This window comes from Cupressus sempervirens, chromosome 4, assembly GCF_028749045.1.
Source record: "Cupressus sempervirens isolate cs-2001-9-10 chromosome 4, ASM2874904v1, whole genome shotgun sequence".
NCBI classification, from domain to species: domain Eukaryota; kingdom Viridiplantae; phylum Streptophyta; class Pinopsida; order Cupressales; family Cupressaceae; genus Cupressus; species Cupressus sempervirens.
The window spans coordinates 777,264-803,822 of NC_143121.1; the positions used below are offsets into that span (position 1 = coordinate 777,264).

The 26,559-nt window shown below is 35.0% G+C and overlaps 1 pseudogene; it reads right to left on the reverse strand.

Annotated features, from left to right (window-relative positions):
- Positions 1 to 773: 773 nt before the first annotated feature.
- Positions 774 to 26,559, reverse strand: part of LOC149559625 (T-complex protein 1 subunit eta-like) — a 51,647-nt pseudogene continuing 25,861 nt past the window's right edge.

Genomic DNA, 26,559 nt, shown 5'->3' on the forward strand with positions numbered 1-26,559 from the left:
AATAGTGTTCATGGGGCCTAATTACTATGTGTGTACAAATGTTAATTCTAAAATGCAAATCTATCCAAAAGTAGTCAAAGAGCACAAGGTGGTATACTTAATGCTTTAACTAATGTGAAGTGAGTCCAAAGATGTGGAACATTTAATCCCTCACACAAGCCAAAACGAGTCCACAACTCAAAAACTAGTGAGTTTTAGAAAGCACAAAAGGGTTTCCTAGTGGAGCATTTAACGCTTCTTTCCTGTAGACCCCTCCCCTTTAACGTGGTGCTGATCTTGAAACCACAAGGTGAAATGAGGGGCCGATGGATTAGTGAGTCCAATAACCCAAGATAGCTAATTAGATCTATCACTAGTAACTAAGCCTGCTAGATGAAACTAATAGAGATCACAACCTTGTATCAAATTATGCATGTGTTGTAAAATAAGAACATGGAAGGAAACACACACAAGCTTGACATGAGAGATGTTCATTATAGGTCCAAATGAAGTGTTATCAGTAAAAGAGAATTAATTGGTAATCCTCGCAACGCGCTTAGTAGATGTTTTACCTATTTTTAGCAACTTTATCATGCTTTTTCAATTGTCTCGCAAACTGCTGTTATGTCGTTCCAAAAAATCAAAAAAATAGAAAAACCAAAAACAATGAGTAGTTAGTAGAAAAACAAAAAAAATATGAAAATCAATGCAAAAAATAGCATCTATCAGCAGAGTTTCGCACGAAATTCCTAACAGTCTACGTGAAGAAGTTTTACGACCTGCACAAAATTCTATTACGGCCCGCACGAAGAAACAGGTGTTGCAAGAAGTTTCGCGTGCTTAGGCACATTCTGGTGTGATACAGAAAGAATCTTCATGTGAAGATTTTGGATCCTCACACGAAAATGAAAAGTCTCACGTGAAGATTCTCGAATCTGTACAGAACACTATGGACAGAGAACAAAAAAAATGATTTAAAAAATGTAGAAAGAGGCTAGAAAAATTAATTTTCTATGCCCTACGGTGGGCGCCAGAAATGTATATATGAAAATGCAGCCTATGCTAACACACACACTTCAACATGGTCCTTATTTGCGGATTCATCCCGAGATGAACATTGGATTGTTCATCCAAAAATTAGTTGGCAAGTCGACCTATTGCCTTCTATCTAAAGGGAATTGCTTGTTAGATATCCTCAGATTTGAGGTGTTTAAGCAACCAGACCCTCTAAGAACTAAGAATTTAAGAAATGAAATTAATCTATATAATTGTGTAGATTAATCTACAATGAGAAATGCATTCTAATCTAAGAACAAGTAAAGGAAACTAGATTAATCATATGCATATTATGCTAAATGAAATTAAGCTAAGGATGCAAATGTATATAAAATATGAAAAAATGTGAGCAAATGTGAGTATGAATTGTAGCAGCAATTTGATGCAAATTCTCAATTCATCCTCCCTCAAAATGAAGAGATGAGGGTCTCTTAAATAGAGTTTCCTAGAATCCATCAACGGTTGAGATCAATTTCAAGCAACAGTCAGGATTAAAGGTGAAGTTCAATCATAAAGGAAAATTTCCAAATTAAAGGGAGTTAATTGATTTAATTTGAGTAGAATAATGAGTTAACTAATTTAATTCTTTTTTGATCAACAGTGAACTGGGAATTTCCTTTTTTGAACTGAAGAGAGATTTTGATGAGATATTTAATTTAATAGCTCAGGTTAACATGGAAGAAGTCGCTCAAGGTGTTGAGCAACCAAATACTATGTTAGAAAGCTTGTATGCTAAGGAATGGATTTATTTTCTCCTAGGATCATCCCATGCATAGACATGAATTCCCATATTTTCAAAGATACATACAACTTTTTCTAAGATGCAATTGTACTAGAGACTAATGACAATGAGTTATTCTTGTATTTCTACAACAATAGGTTTGAGAAACCACCAATCTGCAACCATTGGATCATAAACTTTTGTAAAGTTAATCATGCCATAGGTAATAGTGGATGTAGACCTGGTAAAATCCCTGATAAAGTCATATAATCCTACAACTCATGGATTTCAAAGGAAAGGTATGAATCTACTATGTACCTTGGACAAGGAGACATTCATAGAGGTCTTTGACCTTGGAGTACCAATGACAAGGCTCATTGAACAAGAGAAGATGAATGAGACATTCAAGAATCAAAATAATTTCTTCACTAGAAGGGTTATGTGAAAACATATCCCTAAGTCCAAGAAAAAGAAGTGCAATCTCCCTAAGAAGGTAGGAGACCTCATGTCTCTAGAATTCTTCAGCAGGTACTTCTAGTAGATTATCTTTGGAGTGGATAAAGTTATTGGATTGGATGGTATGATGAATGCTCCTAGCTATATATACATCATGACCCTAGGCATACAGGACCCACACCATAATGTAGGGTATGATTTTGTGAACCACATTATAAATGTAATGCATAATAAGATTATTGTTTTTTAGAGGGGAGAGATGGGAAATTTCAAATTGCACCACTACTCATTATTGATGCACATCATCCTCTACAAAAATATAGGGCATATTAGTCCTAATTTCATTGAAGGGATAGAGGAGAATGGAAAAAACTTACTGATGCAGCTTTAGACGAGGTTTTGGAAAAGGCTTTATCCCTATTCCAATGTTATTGCTTTCTATAATTATTTTATGTTTTCAATTTCTAATATGCTATCAAATATAACAAAAAGGGTTTCTAGGGGGGTTATAATGCTAATAAGACTTTCTACATGCCCTAATGAGAATAGGAGACTAGGCCATGATTGGGCTAGTTTTTTTCTTTTTGAAAAAAAATCTTTAATAAGAGTTTATGGATGCCCCCAACCCCCTCATGTATTTCCCAAGTACATCCCAAAGAGAATGGGGATTGCTGAATTTTTTTGGTAACTAATAATGATGAACAAGGAATTCATAGGTCCTATAATAAAGAAGAGTTATTTTGTCCCTAGAAATATCAAAATATTATATTTTTTCATAGGCAAACATGCTACTAAAGAAATAGATGGATTCATGAGTGAATTCTTATTGCATGTTGCTCTTGCTAAAACCTATGATCTTAATGACCTAGTTAGGAATTCCCTAAAGAAAATGAGGAAGTTCACTCTCCCAAGCAGCAAAACATTTTGGGAAGAGGATGTAGTAATGAATTGTTTAAATATAGAGGATTATAGAGATAGGACTCTCAAATGGAGAGAGATTATGAGGATAGAAGAGAAGATGAAGAGAATTGATCCCTCATTTAAGGGCTTCTACCATGAGGAGAGGTACTTGGATAGGTACACTAAATGCATCAGAAATTTTGATGCTATAATGTCTCAAGTACCTACTAATATAAGAGACAAAGTAGAGCCTCCATCCCCTAGGCATGATGATGATATTGAAATTGAGGTTGAAGATGATCAACTAAAGAGTTTGGCATGGGCCTAAGGTGGAAAAAAGAAACAAAAGTTGATAGAGGTCCCAAATAAATCAAGGGAGAAGGCACTATAGATCCTATTGAGGAGCGCAAAATGATTTGATGATATTAGGCACAATTTCCTAATAAGGCAAGCGAGCCAAAATGAATGAATCCCTAAAAAGACTGAGCTTCAAATAAGGATGTTGGATGAAAGGATAATCCAAGCTCAAGAGTTAATGAAGGATGGTGACTTTATGAATTCAGAGGAATTCAAGTCATTCCTATTTAAAATTAAATAGAATAAACTTACTCTTCAAATACAGCTAGAAGACTCCCAGGAAAAAAATGTTGAGTTCGTATAGAAATTGCAAGTGTATGACCCAAGTAATGAGACTCTCACTATGGATGAATCCAGAGAGCTCATAAAAAGAAGTGGGATGTCGCTCTTCCCTAGATGGGAGCTCAACTCATCCTTTATGCTTGACCAAATCAAAAGGCAAGATAAATCTATCTCATTTGAGGAGACAGATATTACAGGAGAGTTATAGGGGTTTGGATTCGATGTGGATTCCAAGATAATGGCAGTATGGAGTATGGTCCTTGAATCTGACAAGCCAACTCTAATAGAAGTAAGAGACTCACCCCAAGGAAATGTGATACTTTAGAATGTCACTATTACTTCAAATGACTAGATTCACAATTTGATGAACATTGGATCACTAATGGGGAAGAGTAAAATGGGTATGCTAGAAGAGCAATTATATCAAACTTATAGTATATCCATTGATGCAAGGAAGAAATACAAGGAGGAAGTCAAAAGAACATATGTATTGGACTAGAGAGTGGCTACCCTCGAGAATGAGGTAAGGACTCTAAGAAATGTAACCAGGCCTATCATAGAGGTCAAGGATCAAGAGACCCAAACTAAATTTATACAAAAAATATGGGTACAGATCAACAGATGGATTTGTATGAGCTAGAAGATGGAAAAGAAACAAAGATCAAAAAAATGAAGAGAATGATCTCACACAAAATAAGTGTTCTAAAATTGGATTCTCAAAATCTTCACAGTAGCTACATCACATTATAGGGAATAGAGTACCAATGTATAGAGGCATTATCCATTCTTTCTCGCTTATTTACTAAATGGGGCCCTTGCATACCATTTTTTGATAGGTTGGTCCCAATTTTTCCCCAAAAGAAATAATTTCCCAAAGAAACCATTATTTCCACAAGGAAAATGCTACATAAGGTAAGATATTTAAATGCACTCTTTTCTAGAAAGTTACAGGCAATAAGTAATAAAATGAAGGTCATTGGAAAACACCTGATTTTATACCTAAGATAATTGATGATGAGAATAAGATAAGGGATTGACAGGAGTGGTCAAAATCCTTTGATAATATTTTGAAATACAAGAGGTTTATTTGCCTACATTAATGGAGAAATAGATATAGCAATAGTTTTTGATATTGTTGATCTTCTATACAAGCTGGAGCAGATATGAATAAAACAGTTGCAGAGGTTCTAGCTCTAACTGATGCAAAATGGAATAAAGGCCTAAATGAAATGAATACAATTAGGGGAGACACCTAGCCAGATGAGGAATTAGATATTATCATCTAGAAGGTGATAGCTAATATAAAGGCAATTCCATTTGGATATAGTGACTAAACATGCATAAAAAAGTCAAAGAAAATCAAGAGGGAGGAAAAATACCTTATAGAGACACCTTATCTTTATGGGTTACCTATTGTGGGTGTGCTCTCATTACAAATTATAGAGTTGGTCCTAAACATCAGAACTAATAGCTATTCAAATTTTGGCTATCTCCAACATTCTTTTTGTAATTGTTTTGTCTCATATAAAAAAGTTTTTGTAACTGAATTTTGAACTTGTCTCCTCCCATCTAAAGCTTGTTGCAATCCTTATTCTATAAAAGGATTCTAAGATGTTGATTAAACATTAGAGATTGATTTTTTTGAACTAAGTTTTGTTCATGTTTTTATTTGGTCCATTCATACTATAATTTGGTTCCAAAATTGAACAGAAAGCTAACAGTTGTTGGTCTATTTGAGTTGTTTTTTAATAAAGGATGGTCATTGAATTGTATACAATTTCAAAGAAGTTAATACAAAATTCAAAAAGCTAATTGTTCATCCTAGATCTTGTCTCTTCTTTTATCTACATTCTATTATCTGAGATGTAATGGAAAAATTTATTAAATTTTAGTTGTAATTCATTTGAGTTATATTTCAATTTGCTTTTGCTAATAATCTAATGGGTTATGTAATTTCTTAATGTAAACTGGAAGAACTTTATGGTTTTCGTTGAAGATTTTTATAAGTATGTGAATTGGAATGAAAATTGATAATATTTTTACAAACTATTAAGATAAATCCAGAAGTAGATGTCTAATTCATGTTAGTTAATAGCCCAATAGATAAGGCACTGGTCATGCTTTGACTCTGATCTAGTTGGAATATCTTATATGGTACAAAATTAATATAAATTAATCATTTTAATATTTTGTTGTTTAAGTTGTAAATGTCAACATGTATTTGATTCATGGAGTTTAGGGTTTGATAAAATAGTCACTTATCATCTCTTTTGCTGTCTTAGAATTAGAAGAATTGAGGCTAAATCATCTATTATTTTGGAATTCATGTTGAAATTTTGAATTTAAAGTGAATAAGAATGAATTCTTAGGTAAATCCACCTGAATCCTATAGAATTCAAAGTGGAGAAGACATCAATGTCATGTTAGTTGGTCCTCTTATTTCGTTCCTCAAAATGCCCACTGTGGTCTCTAGCAAATTCCTAAGTATTTTGATCCTGTAAGATGTTAAAATTCTATCAAATCAAAAGCCTGTAGAACCTTCCTATAATTATTAAGTGCTTAATTATTTTGCAAAGATGAGAAATAATTATATATGAAAATATTATTAGTCCAAGGTTCATGTGGAAATTGAGAAAGGTTTTATGTACAAGGCAATCAGTAGATGAAGTATGAGGACATAAAGAAATCATTTCTTATAGTTTTTGCTAGTTTCAACTAGTTCTTCAATTAACTTGCTATGATTTCAACCCAATCAAGATATTGTTTCCCTTCCAAGACAATTTGAATGAAATCGAACATCCAGTCTTCAAAATAGTTTTCTTTGATTGAACCTCTAATTCTATGTAGCAAGACCACTAGATCATGAATATGAGGTTTCATATGATCTTTACTTAGGGATCTAGGAAGTCTTGAACCTCCTTTGTAGAAATTTTTAGTCCAATGTCAAGCTATTAATGAGAAATTCTTTTTAGAGTTATCATTGAACTTGATGAGGGAATAAGTTGGAGTGAAAGAAACAAAGGTTTCATTAGGAATTTTAAAAATAGAGGGAATGGTATCTCAATCTGCAAAGAGAAGAACACTTTCATAATTTGTCCTAATGTAACAGGACATTATGTCATAATATTCGGCACATTCTTGAACTAGTTCATGTTTTTTCATGACTTGGGGAAAAGTTGCAGCCTGTGGAATCCCACTATCTAAAATTTCTCTCATGAATTCAAGTTCTACATTTGACTAGACTTTATCATAAATTTTATCAATACTAACCCCGATTAGGTTAGTATCACCTATCACTGGACCCTTACAATCCATGCTTAAACAATTCCTGAAGAAATGCATAGATGATTTAATTTCTAAACTCAAGTGAGATATGCCAAAAACTTAATCAAACCCAAAAGGAAATCCTACAGGAAACCCAAACTTAGAAAATTATGAAAGAGTTACCTTTTTTTTATAGTCATGACTTACTGAGCTTCTGGCCTTCAACACTTCTTCACAGCTATTTTTTGCGAATGACAATAGATTGACTATTTATAACATATCAAAACCATAGAGGGTTTCAAGAATGATTAACATGAGTGGTAATATATAAGCCAAATTTATACAAATTCCAAAAAGGTACGATAAAGATTATGTAAATAAATACCATAAATGAATTTCTTTTCACATTTTTTCCATTTACTTTATCATGTTTTTCATGACATGCAAGTGACTTGCTTGATTTAGTGGACCTCTATTTGTTAATACTCACCATTTAATTAGTTTAAAACATATATTTGACCCACAATAATTTATTTTTTTCCCTTTCTCTAGGGTTCAGCCGCCGCTTTCACTTACCCCTTACATCAGAAAAATATTATTGGGCCTACCTCTTCTTTACCAAAACCAACTTTCAAAGCATTGAACTATTCTAAATCAATTTGAACTTGGTTTGAAATGGCTCAAAATGTACAAAATGGTTTAAGAGGTTCAAAGGTTTTGTTGGAGTTTTGAAAAACTACTAAGCAACAAAATACTCAATACCAAAATGATATCACTCACACAATCTAAGGATTAGCCAATTCCTATTAACAATTATGTGTGCAAACCATTAGGACCCAACTTAAACAAAACCAAAGTTGGTTTTCTACTCTTTAGGCTTTGCAAAACTAGGGTGGGTATACCTAGGGATGATTCAAGGCTGGGAAACACTGTATGAGAATTATTTTAGTTTCATTCTGATTCTCATCTCAAATCCTCAAATACATGCATAATTCTTGACAATTTGATAAACACATCCCATATAACAGATCTGGCCAAAATTCTTCTATAGATCTACACAATTTCTCAGCAATAGTGGCTAACTAAAGCTAAAACATTTCATGCAAACAAACACTAGCCAACTTTGAAGATCTACACGAAATAAAAGTAAAATTGATTATAATTCTGCATTTGAAAACCATTTATGACATATTTCTCTTCCAGCTGAATCAATTTGACCAGTGCCTAATCTATTAGGGCTCAGAGTCTACAACAAATCCTTAGATCTAATTTGTTGCCTTACAACAAATATTATCAGAATTTCTTATCAGAATTCATCATTCAAAAATTCCTCTTACTACTATAGCAACCTTATCAAATTCATCAAAGCTTTTACTTAATCCATTGAACTAATAGCAGTGATGAACAGATATACAACCTAACTGGATTGCATTCAATTACACAAGCCTATACTCATACAACATCAAGATAACCAAGTAATCAAAAGGAGACAAAATTCAGAAAGAACTGATATGGGGATAGCTCATAATTTGCATTCATTTTCTTTGAAAATTGTATACATTTGTAGTGAACTCTAAATTAACTTAAGAAGAAACACAGATATCATTCTATATTCATGTATTCTCAAGAACTAATAGAGAAAATAAATCACAAACTTGCTCAAATATTGGACCGAGAACAAACTAAGTATATCACCTAGAAACAATAGAAATCGGACCCTTCTCTAGCCCTAGCATCTCACTTATATAGTGTGCGATGCAACAAGCTTCAGGCTAAGAGAAATTAGCAGGTGTCCTTTACAAGAAAAATTTACATACACCTATCACAAGATGACAAAAATGTGGCTAAGAAAATATGTCCAAATCAAAACATTCATTTTGGTGTGTCCACTTCTATCACATCCTCTATTGTTGTTGATTTGGCTGCTATTCTAATCTCTCTTTGTATGCAACTGCCAAGCTAGCCAATGATGAAGATTGTTCTGATGATTGCACATTAATCTCCACCTGTGGGTTTTCACCATCTTTATCCTGTATGGTGGGAGTAACTTCTACCTTTTTCTCTTCTTTAGTTGTATTAGCATCCTGTGGTCCCAGGCCTACAACTGAAAGTGACTGATTATTCTTGTCTTCTTCTTCTAGTTGGGCCTGAGTAGTGATGATGTGAATGATTTGGATCTCCTCACCTTGCACCTCATCACTATCAGTTTCATCTTCATCAAACTATTCACCAGGAGCTATTTTTGCCATCCACTTGTCAAATAATGTATCATCTGGCCAATTGAATTGCAAAACATCCCTCTGTCTTTTTAATTTATAATCAGCCTCATTATCAATAGCAACAAATTCCTATTTTAAAGAATCAAAGAATATTTGGGCCTTCACCATTTCTTCTGTTGTGGTAGCCCACCATGCATGCCCTATTTCATTTATAACTTCATTCATTCTTAAATAGAATAAATCATCAAGTTCCTTTGCTCATTCATCTTTGTTTTTTAAATTATTTTTCTTATCTAGGGCACGAGGAAACAAACTAAATTTTTGGCTCTTGTATTTGTTCAAGTAGCCTATTATTATTCTCTATAAATTAATCCTTTTGTTGTCAAAATCAGAAAGATGAGAAACAATATCAAAGGTTTTTTCAATTTGATCATAAGAATTATTTATGACAGAGAAACACAAAAATGTCATTTCTTTCTCCCTTCTTACCCATTTATTCACGATAGGCTTTAAAGTGTCATCATTGGCTTCCAACTCCTCCCAGATACTGATCACTCTAGCCAAATGATCATGAATTAGTGGCCATTCAACTTTGTCCCCCAAATATGTGAGAGCTTTTCTTAGTTTATCTTCATATTTTGACTCCAACTCTACATGTAAGGCCCACAGTTTACCCTTTTCTTCTTCAAAATCCTCAGCAATGTAGTACTATGGCCTTTGGGGAGTATCTGGTATTTCTATGAGGGGGGTGGATCTGAAGGGTTCAACTGGGGGGCGAGGGTATGTTATTCTTAGCCTAGTGGATTTTCCCAATAGCTTGCTCTCAAGCTCAATTCTCTTTTTTACTTCTTTATTGTAGGCATCCACAACTACCTCATATTTATTCTATAACTCAAACATAGGCTATTCCTCCTTCTTAGCAATGGCCAAAAGAAACTTGGAAGAATCCACATTCCAATGTGCTACATGCACATGTGAGGTATCAGCAACTCTTCTCACAATCATGCTTCCCATCAATCTAAACTCATCTAGTTGTGATGATGCGGCTCTAGATCCTCTTCTCAATGATCAACTGACCAATGTAGCTTGATATTCAATGAATGCAATGCCATGGAAATCCCCTTTAATTTGATCTTGCAAAGTCATTTTATTTGAAACAGAACTAAAAACTAAGGCATCAGCAATATCCCAATTTGGTAACAATAAATGTTAGATGCCTTCACCATTTTCCTTCCATCCTCAGGGCTTATATTCTAAAATTGTTTTATCATCTCTTCTTTTGTTTGGTTCTGGATGGAAGCTTCATTCATTTTTGGATGCTCTATTTTTAAATTTTAATATTTTTCCTCAAAAATATTCATGTTTGCCCTCCATGCAAACTACTGAAAAGCCCTAGATTTCACAAAACTGTCATCAGCCAAAAATTGATGACTTTCCTATTCTAACATAGGGTCCAATTCCCTACCTCTATAGTCATCTAATATTAAGTCCAGACTTGGGAGGGGAGGTTCTAGAGGGTTACCTTCATCCAATTCTGCTTGAGTAATAAAAATGTCTCCCTGTGATCCCATCTACTCAATTTTCTCACCTGTGAGCTATTCTTCTCCAATCCTCAAAGGGGATTGAGTAGGTGAATATTCCTCAACTTGAGGTATCTCCTCTTTCATTACCTTCTACCACTTGGGACTAGGCTCATTAGGTCTCTCCTCTAGGGCTATACTGGTGGATCACATTATTTGCTTGCCCTTATCTATAGGAGCCCTTTTATTTTGAATTATAATGTAACCAGGCTTCTTCTGTACAATTATTTGACCAATTCCTATATTAGGAGTAAAATCCAATCTCCTCATGACCTCTTTGGCCTTATCAAGATAAGAATCAATAAAAAATTGTTTCTTCTCATTCATAGCTTCCATTATTTTAGGAAAGTTACTCATGAGCTTATTTATTCTATCAGCCTATGTATTAGCATTATCTAAAGGACTATATTTTTGATCAAAACAATGAATGAATTTTAGGACCCGAGAGTAAACTCTCCATTTTTTATTTTTTAGTTTATTGTTCCTGCAATGAGAATTCATTCCTTATAATGTCCTCTAGATAATATGAATCATGCTTGACCTATCCCAGCTTAATTCTACACCTCAAGGTCTGATAGAAAAATCCCTCAAAATCACAAAAATGGGGATGGGAGAAAGCCATCATATACTGATCCAAAATTTTATGCAAAAAGAGCCAACCTCGTTTGGTAATCACAAACTGATGGGCCACTATGCAAGTAGGGAAAATTGACCCTAGTTGCCTCTTCAACAGAAACATTTCTTCTACTCCTCCTAGTTACCACAAAACTTCAGCCATTCCTACTTTAAAAGGTACTTGGTAAGGCAAGACATGAGGATTCCCTTTAAAACCATAAATTCTAAAAATAGTAGAAACAGAGTAAGGGATGATATCTCCCCAATTGTGTGAAACTTTCAAAGTATGGGGGTTATCCATAGGCCTGATGAGACTCATTAGTACCTTAGGGTTTCTGAGATTATCACTCAATATGAGGCATCTCAATTTAGAAGCAAAATACCTATCAAATCTAACAAATCTAGCATTACTTGCATCCCAGGTCATATTTGTGCTCCACAACAAGACTGGCAGTATTTCCCCATTTTCTTCTCTATTCAATTCCATCTCATTACCAAAATATGTCAACCCCTTGAACAAAAACATATGCATTAATAAATAATAGTGGCCAAAAGTCTTCTCCACTTTGCCTTTCGCAATTCCAACTAAACCAATGTGAATTTCTTCAGCCAAAAAGGAGGCAAAATCAAAGATAACATCTACACTGAAAGAAGCAATTTGAACCATCACATACATAAGGCCAATGGGCATGAAATCTTGCTCATCTTCACCAAAAACACAGCACAGGGTCCTGTATATCTCTACAACTCAGGAACTGAAAAGACTGTTGGGTGATGCGACGCACTCCCCTGCCCACAGGTGGTTAATTATGTGGTGTTCCATGTTCACTAACAGTCATGGCTTTTGGTGCAACGGAAAATGGGCCCAACAAGTGGTATCAGAGCGAGGTTGTCTTTCAGTTATCCTCTGCAGGAAAGTCTCACGGTTAAGTGGGAGTCTCACAGTTGAGTGGGAGCGATGGCAGATGAGGGTAAGTTGAGGGTTGACAGTTTTAATGGGCAGAACTTCCATTTATGGAAGATGCAAATGGAAGACTATTTATATCTGAAGGATTTATGGAAGTCATTGGAAGGAAAAGCCAAGAATCAGGGAACTATGTCAGAGGCTGAATGGGATCTTTTGGACAGAAAGGCACTCGAAAGCATTCGGTTATGCTTGGCACCATCGGTGGCATTTAATATTACAAAAGCAAAGATGACAAAAGATTTGATGAAAACCCTAGCGACACTGTATGAAAATCCCTCCGCTTCAAATAAGGTATTTCTCATGAAGCGTTTATTTAATATGAAAATGGCAGAAGGTGGATCTGTTGCAGATCATTTAAATGAGTTTAATACTATTACTAGTCAATTATCTTCTGTGGGTATCAATTTTGATGAAGAAATTAGGGCTCTCTTGATTTTGTGTTCTTTGCCTGAAAGCTGGAATGGCTTGGTAATGGCGGTTAGTAATTCTATTCCTAGATCTAGTACCCTAAAATATGATGATGTGATCGGTGTTATTTTAAGTGAGGAAACTCGTAGAAAATCCTCAGGTGGATCTACATCAGGAAGTGCTTTAAATGCACAAAGCAGGGGCAGAATGACTGAAAGAGGAAGTAACTCTGGAAATCGTGGGAAATCAAGAGGAAAGTCAAAGGGGAGGAGGTCTCAATCGAGAGGACCAAATGATTGCTGGTACTGTGGGAAACTAGGGCACAAAAAGAAAGATTGCTGGACTCGAAAGAAAAATGAAGGAGATAAATTAGATGGAGACAAAGAGGAAAATGTGGTAAGTAACAAATCCGAAGAGGATGCTTTGCTTCTATCTTTAGAGAGTGTTGATGATTCATGGGTTTTAGATTCTGGTGCTTCTTTTCATGCTACACCTCATAGAGGTTATTTCATTGATTATGTCCAAGGGGATTTTGGGCTTGTTTATTTGCGGGATAATGAACCCTGTCAGATTGTTGGAAAGGGAAAAATTAAGATTAAGTTGCAGAATGGGAATCATTGGCTACTACATGAGGTAAGACATGTTCCAAAACTAAGTAGAAATTTAATTTCAGCAGGGCAACTCGGTGATGAGGGTTGTGTAGTTACTTTTAATGATAAAAATTGGAAGGTTTCAAAAGGTTCCCTTGTAGTAGAAAAAGGTGTGAAATTAGGAACCTTATATCTTTGTACAGGTCATATTGTTCCTTCTACTTTGATTGTTTCAGAGAAAAATGAATATTCAGGAACAATTACTGCAGTTGAGCAGGGAGAACAAATAGCTGTTGTAGATTCTAATACAGCGCTGTGGCACAATAGACTTGGGCACATGAGTGAGAAAGGTATGAAAGTACTTCATTCAAGGAAAGTTTTACCAGGTCTAAAATGTGTGAATATGGATTTCTGTGAAAGTTGTGTGTATGGAAAACAAAAGAGAGTGAGTTTTGTAAAGACAGGGAAGCAAAACAAAAAGGAGAAATTAGAGCTTGTGCATACAGATGTATGGGGACCGGCTCAGGTATCTTCCCTTGGTGGCTCTCATTATTATGTTACATTTATTGATGACACAACTAGAAAAGTATGGGTTTATTTCCTTAGATAGAAATCTGATGTATTTCAAACTTTTAAGAAATGGAAATGCTTGGTTGAAAATGAGACTGGTAAGAAATTAAAATGTCTCAAATCTGATAATGGTGGTGAGTATTGTAGTCATGAATTTGAAGATTATTGCTCCACTAATGGTATTCATAGACAAAAAATTGTTCCAAGGACTCCACAGGAAAATGGAGTGGTTGAACACATGAACAGGACTATAATGGAGCGCGCAAGGAGCATGAGGTTGCATGCTGGGTTGCCCTTACACATGTGGGTGGAGGCTGTCAATACTGCAGTATATTTGATTAATAGAGGTCCCTCTAATCCTTTGGGCTGTGGTATTCCAGAGGAAGCATGGACTAGTAAGAAGGTGAGTTATTCTTTTCTCAAGACCTTCGGTTGTGAAGCTTTTGCTCATATAGACTCTGAAAATAGAACCAAGCTAGAAGCTAAATCAAAGAAATGTGTCTTTGTTGGATATGGCATTAATGAATTTGGCTATAGGCTTTGGGATTTTGAAAATCATAAAATTATAAGAAGCCAGGATGTCATATTCAATGAAAAAGTGTTGTACAAAGATCTGTTGCAGCAACATGAGAAGAAAGAAGATGATTATGTAGTGCTGGATGATACTCCAAAAGTTGATGTTCCAGCCATTCCTCATGATGTGCAACAACTGCAACAAAAAATACCACACACACCAGTGAATGTTAGATGGTCAACAAGGCCAATTAGACCTCCACAAAGGTTTTCTCCCTCTTTGTATTCTATTTTACTTACTGATGCTGGTGAACCTGAAAGTTATGATGAAGCTATGCAGGTGGATACTAAGATTCAGTGGGAGTCTGCAATGAAAGATGAAATGGACTCTTTGCTGAAAAACAAGACATGGGATTTGTGCAAGTTGCCTGCAGGTAAAAAGGCTTTATAGAATAAATGGGTTTACAGGTTGAAAGAAGAGGAAGGAGGTAAGAAAAGATTTAAGGCCAGGTTAGTTGTAAAAGGATTTGCACAGAAAAAGGGAATTGATTTTGATGAGATATTTTCTCCTGTTGTTAAAATGACTTCTCTTCGTACTGTTTTAAGTCTTGTGGCTACTGAAGATTTGCATTTAGAGTAGATGGATGTTAAAACAGCCTTTCTTCATGGTGATTTGGATGAAGAAATATATATGGCTCAGCCACAGGGTTTTGAGGTCAAAGGTAAGGAGAACTTAGTGTGCAAATTGAAGAAAAGTTTATATGGCTTGAAACAAGCACCTCGGTAATGGTATCTAAAATTTGACAGTTTTATGCATGAGCATGGATATAATAGGTGTCATTCAGATTACTGTGTTTATTTTAAGAGGTTGGATGATGATAGCTACATTATTTTATGTTTATATGTTGATGATATGCTTGTAGCTGGGTCTAACATGGATCATATTAAGGGGCTGAAATGCCAATTAGCACATGCATTTGCTATGAAAGGTTTGGGGGCAGCAAAACAAATCCTTGGTATGAAGATTTGCAGAGATAGGAAGAACAGAACATTGACGCTGTCTCAAGCTGATTATGTTGAGAAGGTGTTGCAATGTTTCTCTATGGAGAATGTTAAATCTGTCAGCACACCTTTACCTGGTCATTTGAAATTGACTAAGGAGATGTGTCCCAAGACACAGGAAGAGGAGGATAAGATGTCAAAGGTACCCTATGCTTCAGCTATAGGAAGTTTGATGTATGCTATGGTATGCACTAGGCCGGATATTGCACATGCAGTGGGAGTCGTTAGCAAGTATATGAGTCATCCAAGTTTTGAGCATTGGAATGTTGTCAAGTGGATTCTCAGATATTTGAGAGGAACATCCAATAAGTTTTTACACTTTGGGGGCTCTACTACTGATTTACAGGGCTATGTTGACTCAGATTTGGCTGGGGATATTGATACCAGGCGGAGTACTACAGGTTATGTATTTACTGTTGGTGGGGCAGCCGTGAGCTGGGTTTCTAGGCTACAGAAGATTAATGCTCTCTCCACTACAGAGGCAGAGTATGTTGCTGCTACAGAGGCAGCCAAAGAGATGATATGGCTTCAATTCTTCTTGGAAGAATTGGGACATCCTCAGAAGGATAATTATTTGTTCACAGATAGTTAGAGTGCCATTCATCTTGCTAAGAATTCAGCTCTGCATTCTAAGACCAAACACATACAGTTGCGGTACCATTTCATTCGGTCAATTTTGGAGGATGGACAGTTAAAGCTGGAGAAGATACATACCAATGCAAATCCAGCAGATATGTTGACAAAGGTTGTAACAAGGGAGAAGCTGAACTCCTCTTCAGCTTCAGTTGGTCTTTTAGACTAACTTTGAATAAAAGAACAGCAGAGTCCAGGGTGGTTTGATCCAGTGGAAGCCCCATGCGATAGTTGTATTGCTACAGGATCAGTCTCCAAGTGGGAGATTGTTGTTTAGTGTGGAGCCTGATCAGTCCCCAAGTGGGAGATTGTTAGATTGTGGTGACTGATCAGGAAAGTACTGTACATACTTCATAAATAGTGGGGTTCGGGGCATCGCCCTGAAAAAAAAAAATTTGGAAGTAGCCGACATGGTAGCCGACATATTATGGCCGACATATGGCCGACATGTTATAACCCTAAAGTAGTTTAATACTTGTATAAAAAGGGCTTAGGGTTGGGTATTTTATATATGTGGTGATACGAAATTGGTTCTTGCGGTGGTATTGAGCTGTAAGGGATTACGGATTGTAATCAGGTTGTAATCATTGGATTGTAATAAGATCGAACTTTCTATTTGGTGGACGTAGCCCAGGGATTGGGTGAACCACGTTAAATCTTGGTGCCTTGTGTTCATTTCTGTGTGTTCTATTATTTTCTGTTATTGGTTATATTTGCATAGGCTACCACTTGTTAGGATAAACCACAAACAGAAATAAAAACTACATGAAAATATAACCAATAACAAAAAATAATAGAACACATAGAAATGAACACAAGGCACCAAGATTTAACGTGGTTCACCCAATCCCTGGGCTACGTCCACCAAACAGCAAGTCCGATCTTATTACAATCCAATGATTACAACCTGATTACAATCCGTAATCCCTTACAGCTCAATACCTCCGCAAGAACCAATTTCGTATCACCACATATATAAAAAGGGCTTAGGGTTGGGTATTTTATATATGTGGTGATACAAAATTGGTTCTTGCGGTGGTATTGAGCTGTAAGGGATTACGGATTGTAATCAGGTTGTAATCATTGGATTGTAATAAGATCAGACTTGATGTTTGGTGGACGTAGCCCAGGGATTGGGTGAACCACATTAAATCTTGGTGCCTTGTGTTCATTTCTGTGTGTTCTATTATTTTCTGTTATTGGTTATATTTTCATGTAGTTTTTATTTCTGTCCGTGGTTTATCCTAACAATTGGTATCAGAGCCTGGTTTTGGCCTGGTCATGGGTTCAAATCTCCCCGGTGCCTTCCCGACCCCCGTAAGCACCTGGTATGCACGTCGAGTGGGAGATTGTTGGGTGATGTGACTTTCTCCCCTGCCCACAGGTGGTTAATTATGTGGTATTCCATGTTCACTAATAGTCATGGCTTTTGGTGCAACGGCAAATGGGCCCAACAAAGACTCTTCTTAAAAGGTTCTCTAGAGGCTACAGTAATTACTGGCAGAGTTCCTATTGTACCAATATGTGTCCTCAGTGCACCTCCCCTAATTACATCTTTCTTTTCTTTGTATTCATTCTCTAATTCTGGAAAATTGATTGGCACATGGTAATCTTACAATGGTTCTAAGTAAAAAACCTCTCTAATTTCTTCAGGGCTAATTGAGATCAGAGGCACACCATCATTTCTTGTCACAACCCTAATAGCTTGGTCATAATTCTTGGCAATGGCTTCAAGTAAATCATAATCCATGAAAACACTTGGAACTACTAGCTTTCCTAAATCAAAATTCTAGATATTAGCATGCAGCGAAAACAACTTCCTTTCTAAAAACCACTTTTTAAACAAAACAAGGCCAATTTGAGTAGTTATTGCATCCCTAACCCAGTTCCCCTTGTCATATAAGCCATCAGCAATTTTAAGCCTAGAGTTTTGTAGATGCTCAAAAATGGTTTGCATATACAGTATCATCACTTCTTCATACTAATTTATCCCATTTTCTCATTCTACTAACTTTGATCTTTTGGCCAGATTGACCATATTTCGTCATTTGTATCCCCTTTCACATCAATTTCAAGTCAACTCAGAATCATATCAAATCAACTTGAAATCACCCCAAATCAACTCAGAATCGCTTGAAATCAATCCTAATCAACCCAAAATGTATCATACATCCCAAATCAATCATCATTTATCCGCTCTTAGGCATTGTTGTGGCTTTCAGTGCCTTGGAAACCTATCAACTTATCAATCTTATCAGTCTGACCTTAGTACTGTCATGGCTCTTAGTGCTAGGTTAAAATATCATTCATGTCATTCAATCTTTGACATTGTTGAGGCTTTCAATGTCAAATCATGGCATCATCAACCATTTTAATAATATTGACAATGTCCGTCAGTGTTATTATGATCGAACCTTATCAATCAATTTCAATCCTGTAGCATTTATAATGTCAGTTAAATGTTATATATCAATTAATTCATGTCATGTGTCCTTGGCATGTTATCAATTTTGATCTATCAATTAATTTGACCATGGCTTTGGTCTACCTTTTCATCATCTTATTCGATATCCATCATCGTCACATTTTTATCAAAAGATACGGTCGCATTCGTTTAATCAATTTGGCCAATCATCTACTAATTTTCTCTATAGGATTAAATAACCCATAATTTAATTCTATTATTCTCACTAATTATTCTTCCTGATTATCATCCTCAATTAATTAATTTTATTAATTAATTGATTCATTATCTGCAAACCATAGAAATTTACAATTTCCTAAGTTCCATTTTCCATCATTAATTCCATTTTCTACTAATTTTTATTTTGTGGAATAAAAGGATTTTTAATTCAAATATTCCATAAAATATTTCATCATCATGACACTTGGATGTGACACCTCATGGATTCTCCTTTGACACTTGGTTGAGATTTGTCATAATCAAATATTCTTATCTCTTACGCATGTCCCTATTTGGCTTATTCGTCATAGATTCTTGGCTTTAAGTGGGTTGAGGAATCTTATGACGCGTCATAGATTCTCTTCCAAATTTGACTCTCGTGTGTCATAGAATCTTACTTTTGGCATATTTTGTCATATGTGTCATAGGAATTATTATTACATCTTACGCATGTCCCTATTTGGCTTATTCATCATAGATTCTTGGCTTTAAGTGGGTTGAGGAATCTTATGACGCACCATAGATTCTCTTCCAAATTTGACTTGCATGTGTCATAGAATCTTACTTTTGGCATATTCTGTCATATGCGTCATAGGAATCTCTTGCCACATCACACATCTATGGGTGAAAAATTCAATGCTCTCACTCTGAGTGTTAATTATAAAATGGACACTCTTTCTCTCATTTTGGGTCCTTGAATCCTAGAATGCTTAAGTCTTGAGTCCTTGACTCTTTGAGTTTTTGAGTCTCTACTAATTTGCATTTTGCATCCTCACTCTCACAATAAAATCACACTTCAAGTATTCTCATGGCTTTATCCCTATCATAGGCTTTTGCTTCAATCTTGTGTGCACTATAGGCAAATTGGAGCTACAATCATTTGGAGAAGAAAGAAGGACATGGGAGCTACAAACGAAAAATGGAGTTTTTTATTATGTTTTTTTTCTTTTGTTTAGTTTGGCTTTCACGGTAGACTAGTGGGTGATAATGTATGATTATTGAGTTTGTGATTTGCTCATAGTATGTTATGCTTCTAACCCATTTTTTTGGTCCTACAGGTTTAAGGAAATTGACCTTTTAACTTGTGCAAGCTCTGTAGTGGATTCTAGGAGTAATTCTAACAAATCATCATGGACATTCCTATCCATATAATTAACTTGCCCATAAAATGCTTTCTTAGGAGGCATCTTGAACATAATAATAGGAATTGGAATGTCACAGAGGTTATATATGAGTACTTACTTGACTTGCTAGACTTATTTTTCTTCAAACTTTTGCAGTTTCTTTCGAATAGATGAGGAATCGCTTCACGTCTTTCCCAAGCTTAACACAATATGGTCAACAGGTTCTTGTGTTCAAAAAACATGAAATCTTTGTTTTCGTGGGACTGGAATGAATGAAAATCTTCTATATTATACTCTATTCCTCCCACATGTGAAGATTTCATTCATCATAAATGCACAGAATAGAAAGATAGAGTAGCATCTCACTTCCTTTTAAATTTGCGTCGTTGATCCTTAAAAAATCCTTCGATCTAGGAATGAAAACTAGGCTAACTCAACTTTCTTCTTAGCATGCTGGTAGTCAAACAATTAAACTTCCTCCATCTGTACCTTTTCTTCAATGTTGGCATTTCAAATTGGGCCCATGAATGACCAAGGACACGTGTCATCAACTCGCTAACTCGCTATACATAACTTTCAAGCACCTTTCTATAGTGAGCTAGCCATAAACACTAATTTTTCTTTGATCGTGTGGTAGATATTTGAAGCAACTTTTAAAAGAACAATGGTGGGTCCCTCAATTGCTAACTCACTATACATAACTTTCACACATCTTTCCATAGTGAGTTAACAAGCACTGTTGATCCATGCTTGATTTGACAATCAAAATTCTTTATATGTTTTATACATGGGGAGTGGGTCCAAGTACTGTTGTTGCTAAGCTGGCTCAACATGTTGGCACCCACATATATTTGTTAATCTCTTAATGACATCACATGTTCTTAGCCTTTTCATGTTCGTTACTTTCAGGCGGGTCGCTACATCATTACCAGAAAAAATACTAACTATTCGGCTAGCGATATAGCGAGCTCTGATGAATCTAGAATTTTTGACTTATAGATGCTTAGTAAGATGCCACTGTGTTATTTGATCTACACAAATTAGCTTTATCAAGTCACTCATTCGAGGCCCACCTTTGAGGATTTTCTATTACATCACCACTTTCTAACTAGTCGCTACATCACTATCGGTGAAATTACCAACTACCTGGCTAGCGATATAGCGACCTCCTGATAAACATCAAAACTGATGTCGGGAAATAAAACACAATTTGCACAAAAATAAAAGCAAAGCCTACACAATATTTTCTTCAGGATCCTCACAATCATTTTTTAATTTTTAAAAGAATGTTATCTTTTGCAATGATTGAGCCCTCGCTATGTCGCTACCAAAAAAGTGGTGTTATTTCGGCTAGCGATATAGCGACCTTTGACGGATTCTCAATTCTAGCGACAGAGAATAAAAAACACATTGATTGAAAACCTACCAATTAATGTTGGTGTCAAAGAAGGTAGTCATGCACATTTATAAGACTACAAGGGAATTTTTGTGATCACATCAATCTTTAAAAGAACACTACCTTTTGCAAAATCTGGGCATTCGCTATGTCGCCACCAACAAGTTGCATGGATTTTTTGATAGCGACTTAGCAAATTTATAGAGAAACTTGGATGCTAGTGACACCATTTATAGGTTTCTTCATGTGTGTTTATTCTTAAAACTGACAAGCATGGGACATAGCATGTGTCATAATGTATTCATGTTAACACAATTCTTGATGCCAGACTTCATTTTTCAGTATCACAGACACATTTATCTGATGGTTGCGAGCTCGCTAGGCATAACATTCGAGCATATTGCTATAGCAAATATACGACAACTGTAGATTCAAATAAGATCTGATGGTGGGATAAAACTTCTTTCACAAGAACTGAACAACGACCTTAAAATGGGCAAGAAAAGAATTTTCGCTTATCCTTTTTTCAAAACTTTCGCACCAGGGAATTTTTAAATGGAATGAGACAGGGTTTTAACAAAAAAATTCAAAGGCTAACAAATGGAAGATTTAGCTAGAAACCCTATTCACCATCAATGGATTTATTTTTGAATTTTATACCTGGACAAAGGAACTTTATTATGCGAAAATTCAGACCAACAGGTTTAGTGAATTCTTTGGTTTGAGGATATTATTTTAACGGCAAGATAGATTAGTTTAGAATATGAGGACTTTTAGAGCTAATGGTCCAAAAGAAAAAGACTTCTCTTTGAATAAAACACAAACTAATATATATAATGTAATGTCTCCTATTTTCTAGGTCATGACACAAAAAACACAATTCCATTTTACAATTTTTTTAATTTAAATTTATTGTGGTCATCATATATATATATATATATATATAACAAGAATGGGTTCACTAATCTATGTGGCAATAGTAATTGATTTATTTTCCTTATGAAGGAAGAAGTTGTGGCATCCTCCTTCCCTTAGAGAGTGCACCGTCCTCTATGCATATATATATATATATATATATATATATATATATAGAAAGTTACAAGTCTATTACTCAAATTTTAAGAATTTTAACAATGTAATCATTTGATTATTTTTATTCATAATAATCCATGTAATAAAATTCATGTCAACAATTTTGACTTACATCTACTTAATAATATCAAATTTCATTCCCTTAAATGAAACCTTTTTTTCATTTTAATGCATTCATATCCAAGAATTTTAATATAATAAGATCATAAATCTAACTTTCATTCTAAAAATAATAACACATACAATGTTTCAAATATGTACAATAAGAATACATTTTAGAGAAAACATACACACTCGAAGTAAGCATATCAAAAAATTAATCAATTCAAGAACATCCTTCTATGTGAGTGTTTGAATTCCATTACCATTCTATAAGTTTACAAGGTTAGACTACCTCTCTCCAACAATACTCCCTCTGTTCATTCATAGGAGCAACACAAAATATTAGTCCATCATAAATCAAATAAATTATCCAATGAAATATAAAATTAAATACTTCCTTATTTCAATTATTCTCAAAATTCAGTAACATATTACCTTAAAAATCACATGATGTCACATGCATACATGTGCTTACTTACCATACCTTTGCATTATATGGATTTGACCTCATTAGTAGGTACTTCATATCCACTTCCTACCATACTTATACATATACACTCACAATACTTTTAGCTCATTCCTAGTATCAATAGCTGAAAAAGACAAGTATGAAATTTATAAATATCAGGAATTGACATTTTCCTTTAAGCTCATCTTTAATCACACATTGATCATTAGTAACAAAATAATCAACCATATGTAGCATCTAACATGAGGAGTTTTCTAAGTAAGTGTCCAAACCAATAGGTCAATATCCTGTAAACATATTTCATCAATATTTGATTCATCATGAAATATAATGATGTACATACATAACATCATCAATTTTATTTCATTAACATTTAGTCATAATTATGCTCTAGATACTTACAAAAGTTGACATTTTATATCAAAATTCTTCATTTATTTCACAATTGATGGTATATATCTAACCAATATGACAAGAAGTTGAATAATAAAAAGTCACATAGTCAAATGTATCAAACAACATTGACCCAAAGATGTACCTCAAATAGATGATAAAACCAAATCCCAATTGCACATATCCACCAAAGGTCTAAATCGAATACATAATGACTAAGTCTATGTCAAACAACATATTGACCAATAATCCAATGCAGACAACTCAAGATGGCCAAATAATTGGTCAACATTATTTGATAGAGTTTACTAAGTCAAATGATTCATTGACTTCCTATAAAATAGGAATCACACAAGGTGGATCATGACATATATATAGCATGAATGCAAACTGATGAAAGTAGAGATATATAAATACCCATGGCTAGAGGCACACCTAACTATCCAATCACCTTGTTGAGTAACATAACAGAAGTAAACTATTGGTGTAAATACATATTTTCTATTTACACTTACTTAAGTTTACTTAGGTTAATGCATTATTTTATTATTTATTTTGTGATACACTTAGGAGTTTGTGTACCTTTTTGAGTTGTCATGTTGACAACACAAAAGTATGCAACTCTATTTCAACACATGATGTCTACAACACTAGAGTTTGTATCATTCATTGAGTTGTCATGTAGACAACACAAAAGTATGCAACTCTAATTTAGCACATGTTGTCTACAACACTGATTTATGTGTTACACCCTTGTAGGCTTATCCTCTCATCATTGCACTTACTTTTGTGCTTAATGGAGGATAACCCATATCTGGTGGACATGGGTCTAGTTGTATGACTTATCATGTAGCTAATTCTTAAGCATTCTAGATGCATCTCAGAGGCCTTTATATACATGCACTCCTAGTGTACTCTTAAAAGGCATATTGAATTGAATACATTGTTATTCTAATCATACTCCTTTTGGTCTATAGTTGTGCTTGTCTTTGAGTTCTTAGTTCTTGAGTGAATTTTTCCCTAAGGCAAATTCTTACATGGTATCAAAGCTATACCAAATTCTTACATGGTACTAGAGTTAGGAGATTTTCTCTTCACATAGTCATTCAAGAGCATTGTTGCTTCATCACCTTAGCCTAAATCTAGAGTACTATAGAAATTGGGAGCTTCTAGAGCCAAATTTGACCTCACCATTACATCCATAATGTTGATTTGGTGAAAATCAGCTATAAGTTCAGCTACCCTAGACCAAAGTCGATCGTGAGGTGAAAAATTTTACAAATCGACACCCGGAGGCCTCGATTTGCAAGATCAAGTATGGTCATTTTTACATCTGCAATTTAATTTTTCAAATCTAATTTTAATTATTTTGTATTTTTGTCACAATTTTATTGCAATTTTTCAGAAATATTTTTGCCCATTCGGGCTAGCAAAGAATTTTTTTTGCTCGGTCAAGCTAGCAAAGAAATTTCTTTTGCAAAACTGGGTAGTCACACCCTAGCTCTACAACGTGGGGTATTCTTTTTGGTGTAGGGAATATTCCCTTTTATCTAGAATATTCCATCATTTATTTAGTAGTTTTTCATTCAAATCTAGCAAGTACCCTTTAATCGAGCGCAATAGCATTTCAGACGTCGGTGACTTTCCAAACTAACATCGACATTTAAATTTTTCAATCATAACTTTTGGCAGTAGATAGCGACCTACCCAACCACTAGCAGGCTCCATTTGGTTACCTTCTGCAAGTCTTATCTTTTAAATTGTCACAAGCAAAGTTTTCCCATGCATGTGGGGTAAAGAATTAAAACTTTGATCGTGCATTTAAGTTTTCGGCCCACATTTCATACTCTCTGGTGACAATTACATGACTTGTCTAGTGCTCCGACAAAAATCTTGAATTCTATAAACATTAAAGGACTTCATTTTCACTAATAGTTCTCTGGCTACATTGAAGTTTTTGGCACCAGACTATAGTGTATCTAATTTTTTGGTTGGGTTTTCTCCAGTTACCTCCCACTAAATAGAGTCCTCACCAGTTGTGCCATGTGTCTGACATGCAGAACCACCTTAACTGCACACATTATAGTGCAACTTAGTGAAGACATGCCACATGGTGAAGATAGATGCAGACACCTCATTGCTAGTAGAGCAGCACTAATGCACCCGGTCCACATGACCTCGCCAGCATGTACATTCAGTCATCTACTATTCCCACGTTAGCAACACAAGTGGACATACACATTAGCATAAGGCTACCACATCACCCTAACACATCTACCAAATTTGTACAATTTTGTATAGCTGACATCATCATTATGTTAGCACCACATCAGTAGGGGTGGAGTTGTCATTAACATCGGCATTTTATGAGGTTAAATTTGACAACCATCTAACCATCATTTTCTAGTTATTTTCCAACTGCTGCGACGACCATTTGACCATCAAATTTAAGCTAGCATTTTTCCTTCCAAACCCCTCTTCAATTTTTTTTTTGATTTGGTAGCCTAACTTTGTGAGCCCACAACTCAGTCATCCATACTCCAATTTAGGTGTGCTTTTTTTTGAAATTGGGTAGAATTTCCTAAACTTTCTAGTGGTGGTGTTATTTTCTGGTTTTGGTTCAAGGATTTTTTTAGAAATTGTATTTTTTGGCAATTATACATGTTCAATCCTACATTTTGCAACTTCAAACGCTCCGTACAGGCACATCTAGTCACTTTTTCAAGTTCCATTTTTTTGAAAGTGTGTTACTTTTTGTCTCCTTTCCAAATCTATAGTCAAATTCTAGGCTTGTGTTCACAAAAATATCATTTTTAGAATTAGGGCTTTTTCTACATTGTAATACTTTGATTACTTTTTAAAATTGTTGTACATCTGAGCTACAATGCTTAGTTCTAGATTTTGGCCTCAAATGGCAATTGTAAAAGCAAAATCAGAAAGTTCACTTTGTACATTTTGACAAATGGCCTATTGTACATGTACTACATATGAACTATCAAAAGAATCTTTTTTGGAGGGGTTTTTTGATTGATTGAAAAGGAGGGGGGGGTGTGTTTTGTTCTTGTGTCCTCTTTTCATTTTCTACATCATGAGTTCACCTAAATGTCCACTTCTAACTTCACATAATT